Source organism: Macadamia integrifolia, chromosome 2, assembly GCF_013358625.1.
Source record: "Macadamia integrifolia cultivar HAES 741 chromosome 2, SCU_Mint_v3, whole genome shotgun sequence".
Lineage (NCBI taxonomy): Eukaryota > Viridiplantae > Streptophyta > Magnoliopsida > Proteales > Proteaceae > Macadamia > Macadamia integrifolia.
The window spans coordinates 39,503,511-39,508,814 of record NC_056558.1 but is presented as its reverse complement, the minus strand read 5'-3'; positions in this window follow the sequence as shown (position 1 = coordinate 39,508,814).

Below are 5,304 nucleotides of genomic sequence, written 5' to 3'. Positions count from 1 at the left end.
TATATCGAAAATTAGCATTCATTGTGTCAATCTCTCTTTTCACCTATTTGAAATTAATGACCCCCATATCCTTCTTGTATGATATTCCATAATGTACCTCTATTAATACTATCTGCTAGTTTACCGTACACCGATGACGTACTTATCTCTCTTCTTGTTTTTTATTTTACACTAAAAGGTCATAAATTTGCACTTTGCTATATTTCGTTGCTTTAATGCTAACATTTCTCTTTCAATTATATATTTTAGCAATTTTAGGCTTGTAGTTGATTACAGTTGATAATTTTTTAATCGATTGAAAATGAACATCTTTTTTTTTTCCCTTGAACGATGGTATATAAGCACAATTGTGACATAAGAAACAAAAATAGATCAAATTAATGAGGAAGGGACCATTGCCAAGTTATATGCGAATCCAGATCAGATCTTCGTATAAGAATCATTCTCGTATAGTGCCTGATTCACACATGGAATATATTTAATCTCTTTTTTTACAACAAGCTGAGAGATTGAATGGATTCTAACTATTGATAAAGCACCATATGAAAATGATTCTCATACGAAAACCTGATCCAAATCCATTACATGCTAATAAAAACATGAATAAGAGACATCAATAAAAATAGATTTTTTATATTCCATAAAGAGTGATGATATCATTTCGTCCTCCCTCTATGTTGGATGTAGCCGTGTAGGTGCCATGAGACCCACGTACATGAGACCAGCGGGGAATATCAAGTGGTGACTTTTGACTTATTTGAAAATCGGAACACGCGGGGAGACACACGAACCGTGGGGACCGGGAGTGTGGACGGTCGACCAAAAAGTTCAGAAAATGAAAGTAAAAAACATGGTAAGGCTATTTCAGTAAAATCCTATTTCAATTGTACGGTAGTGACGTATCGTTTACAGTTTTCATGATGTTGACTCGAGATTTAGTTTGGTCAACTATAAATCCTTCACTCACTCGTCAACTTTATTACGGACTACGAACAGTTACCCTTGATACGACACGTGTTGCACTATGTAAATCCATATTCATCTGTTGGATTGGAATCTTTTGATGGTCTTCGCCAGATATAATATTATCTAAGATGCATCTCACTCATCTCACGTATTTACCATTAAAGTGACTAATTCCTCGAAATAAAAGGCGTTGAGGACAAAGAAATTTTTACGGTTACAATTTCTATCTAGTACCAACAAACTTAGTGTTAATAAAGAATCTCTTGCGGGGAAGGCTGGCTAGAGATTTATTGGACAAACATAGCCGCATCAGTTTATAATGAATATTTCAATCTTTTTTTATTCTGTGGATTATTATCATTAGGCACAGAAGGGAGGACCCGTATGAGATGAAAATCTCACGTATGGTTCTGTAGTGGAGATTCTTTGAATAAAATGAAGTTCTATGCAAATTTTTTTATGTAAGACTAAAATCGTATCATTTGATAAGTAGTTTCAAATATTGAAATCAAACAATTTATAAACGGTTTTTTCTCAAAATTTTTAATTTTTTATCTAAATAATTTATTTAAATTTATTAAATATTCTATTAAAATGGAGGTAAACTTAACATTGAAGTGAATTGTTTTGTTGTTGTGTGTTTTCTTTTAATATTTATTTAATATAAATTTAAAATTTGTATTGAAATTGACGTAAACTTAATATGGAATGACTTAAACTAATTAGGTATATATAAATCGATTTAATGATTTATTAAATTCAACTGAAAAGTCTCAATTTTAAAATGAAAATCAAACTAAATTTTAAATGGTTCACGGTTTCTGTGTAAATAGTTCATTTCGGTTTCAGTAAACGGTTTTGATATGATGCCCTTATCCTAACCCCACACCATTTGAAAAGGTGAGATTTGGACATCTAAAAATGAGACCTGATTACATACAAAAAATTGAACAGAAATTCCCTCATGGAACTTAATTGTTTAATTAATTTTGACTCATGACCTCCCAGGAGTTTGTACTCCACTTACAAAACACTGACCAATTGAACGAGCAATTATCTTTAATCTAATAGATTGGTGTATGTTTTTTGTATGTGAAACAAAACTTGACATCTACCATTTACTTAAAAGGTAGTAGCAAGGTTTGACTTATATGGTTGATTTAAGAGGTAGTATCACTATTTAAACCTAAGGGAACAAAATGTGTTGAAATCCTAATAGATATTTTGGTTAAAAATAAAAAATGATATTGAATACATATTGTTGGAACCTTTCCAAATTCTCTGTATCTGTTAATGTGGATTAAGAAGTTCAAAGGACATTCTTTAATTAGGGTACATATCAATTTTGGTGGCTAAGCTCAATAATAGGACTACCATTTATGGGGTTTATCCCACCACTCCTATTTCAATAATCCTTATTATCAATTCAAATATTTTTATATAAAAAGTTTTTAAGACTTTATAAAAATGCATATAAAAAATTAACTATTATGTACTCTAAAATTAATTAGGTGATTATGTTGACAATATGATGATGTTAACACTTAATCCAGCTACTATATCGCATTTTAAAACTGGCACATCAAAAACGAATCCACTAGAAGTAGCTTGAACCTCTGATAGCCACCATTGGTTGTCATAAATGACTAAAGCTTCCATATAGAATTTTTGTTTTCATTTCCTCTTTTAATATCTAGAAAATATGCACTTGTTTTATATTATAAAAAAATATATGGGTATCATATGAGTCAAGGAATACACGAGCTATGAATCCATAGGCTAATAAAATATGATAATATATATATATATATTATAAAAAAATATGGGTATCATATGAGTCAAGAAAATATGCACTTGTTTTTTATGTTTCATTTAACGATTAAAATCTCGCTAGCATACCGCGTAATACCTAGGAATAAGGTATGCTAGCGAGATTTTAACCGTTAGATGAAACATAAAAAATATCATCCGTTTATAGGGCAAGCTCTTACAAAACATGTCCAATATTGCCGCTCCAAGGTACTACTCTCCCAACCACGACCCCTTCTCTGGCCAATATGCCTGAACGTCGCTGGCAAGTTTAAACATTCCTGCAACACCAGTGGAGGATCGGGCCAGCAGTAGGTTTATCTTCTAAAACAGCAGAGTCCAGATCGCGATTCCGACCACGACCCCTTCTCTGGTCGGTGTGCCCGAAGCATCACCGCCAAGTTCAAACGTTCATGCAAATCGATAGAAAAAAAAAAAAAAAAAAAACCAATCCTGTCGCCGATGTTCACGTCACTGTCTGCAAATGGATAGAAGAAAGGAGAAAAACGAGCAGATAGAGAAACAGAGAGATGTCTTACTTATCAAGAAGCCGAAGCCTCTGGTTTGAGCCATTGCTTGCAGCTGTTGTTGTCGTCGCCGCTGCCGTCGCTGCTACCACCGCCGCCGTCGATGTCCACGCCGCTCTCTACAAATAGATAGAAGAAAGTGGAAAAACCAGTAGAGAGAGATGGCTTACTTATCAAAAAGCCGAAGCCTCTGGTTTGAGCTGATGCTCACTGCTACTGCTGATGTCCACGCCGCTCTCGGCAAATCGATAGAAGAAAGGGAAAAAAAAAAAAAACTCTTGTCGACGATGTTCACTCCGCTCTCTGCAAATCGATAGAAGAAAGGGGAAAATGAATGATGTACTTTGCTTTCTCCGATTCTCTACAAATCGTCAATTTTGTCCAATCCTAAGTTCTTGATAACACAGGAGAAGTACTTTGCTTTCTCTGGCTAGATCCGGTAAAATGAATGACTTTTTCCAATGAGAAGAGAGAGAAAGAGAGAGAGGAAAGGTGTTGCAACCATGAATTGAAAATTTGTATTCTTCTCTCCATCCAACAGTTCAATTCAAGTTGATCAAATCCTATGATCAAAATCCCGCTAGCATTCCTAATTCCTAGATACTACGCTAAGCATACCTATCCCTCTCCCATATATATATATATATATATATAAATGAAAAAAAAAAAAGAAAAATTAACAATCTGGACGGAAGAGGTAAGTGCTAAGCCTAATTTTCAGATGCAACTTATTAGATTGGTCAATTCAGCCTGTTCAAGAGCATGTAGGTCCGTTGCCTGGTTTCAACAAAGGAATCCAAGGACAAATTTTTTTTTTACTTGGTAATTCCATGTGACAAAATGAATCTTAAAAATCTCGTAACTCCAAATTATATTCTAATGTTTGAATTACTAAGAGGAGAGTTTATGTTTTTAGCAGAATCAGATTTGAAATTTCGAGTAGAGAAATTTTGAGTAAATATAAGATAAGTATATGAAGTGATAAAAAAATTTCCATCCTCTTACATAAGAAAATTCCCTATTTGAATATTAGAGGGTTTCATTTCCATATATCTAAGAAAGATGTAGCTCTTTGGGGTTTCTCTCGAGCACTGGCTGGGGGCAGGTTGATACATGCATCTCGTAAAGGACCATGGCCGACCATGCACGGGCCATGCGTGGGAGTCTTACCTTATCATGGGTCGTGGTTGCCTCACAGTTCACGGTGCTTAGTAGTTGTTGTTAGTTATTATTGTGAGTTGTGTTACAGTGTAATGGGATAAATATATAAAGAGAGTAAAGCAGACTATTGAACTTATCATCTACTTATGAGTAGGGAGGTCGGGCTTCCACGATAAGCCACCTGTGTTACATTTTATGGTGCAATAAAATGTGCCATAGATTGTGTAACTAAAAAAAAAAATTGGATACTAGTGGTAGAGCCAATGTGGTGGATAATCATGGCCACCAGGTAAGGGTGTCAATCGGTTCAAGCTACAATACGTACATATAAAAATTGAACCGAAATAGAGTAATTTTCATAACTTTTACATTAATGTCGAATCGAATTAATTTTGTTTTATTAGATTCATTGGATTTGTAAACAGTCTTGGTTTTTTGGTTTAAATTCAATTTAAGTGGAAATAACCTACTGAGTCGAACAAAGTTAGGAAGGAAATTATAACTTCATGAAGATTCATTCCAAATTGAATCTTCTCCTATGCCACTAGAGTCCCATCACAAATCCAATGAGAGGGATAACTTAGGCATGGATCATTGGATGTGCACGGGGTCTCCAGTGCCACTAGAGAGGATCTCCCACACATGGTTTCAAAAGCTGATATTGAACCAACCTTGGTCGATACCTATCTTGTACCAGTGTAACAGTCCATAGTTAAGGTAAAGTTGTCCAAAAATAAAAATAAAAGTGAGAGTAAAACTATTTGATATAGGCTGAAATGGTCGATATTAGGTACCCACACCAATACCAATATTTAAAACCATGGTCTTCTTTTTTTTTTTT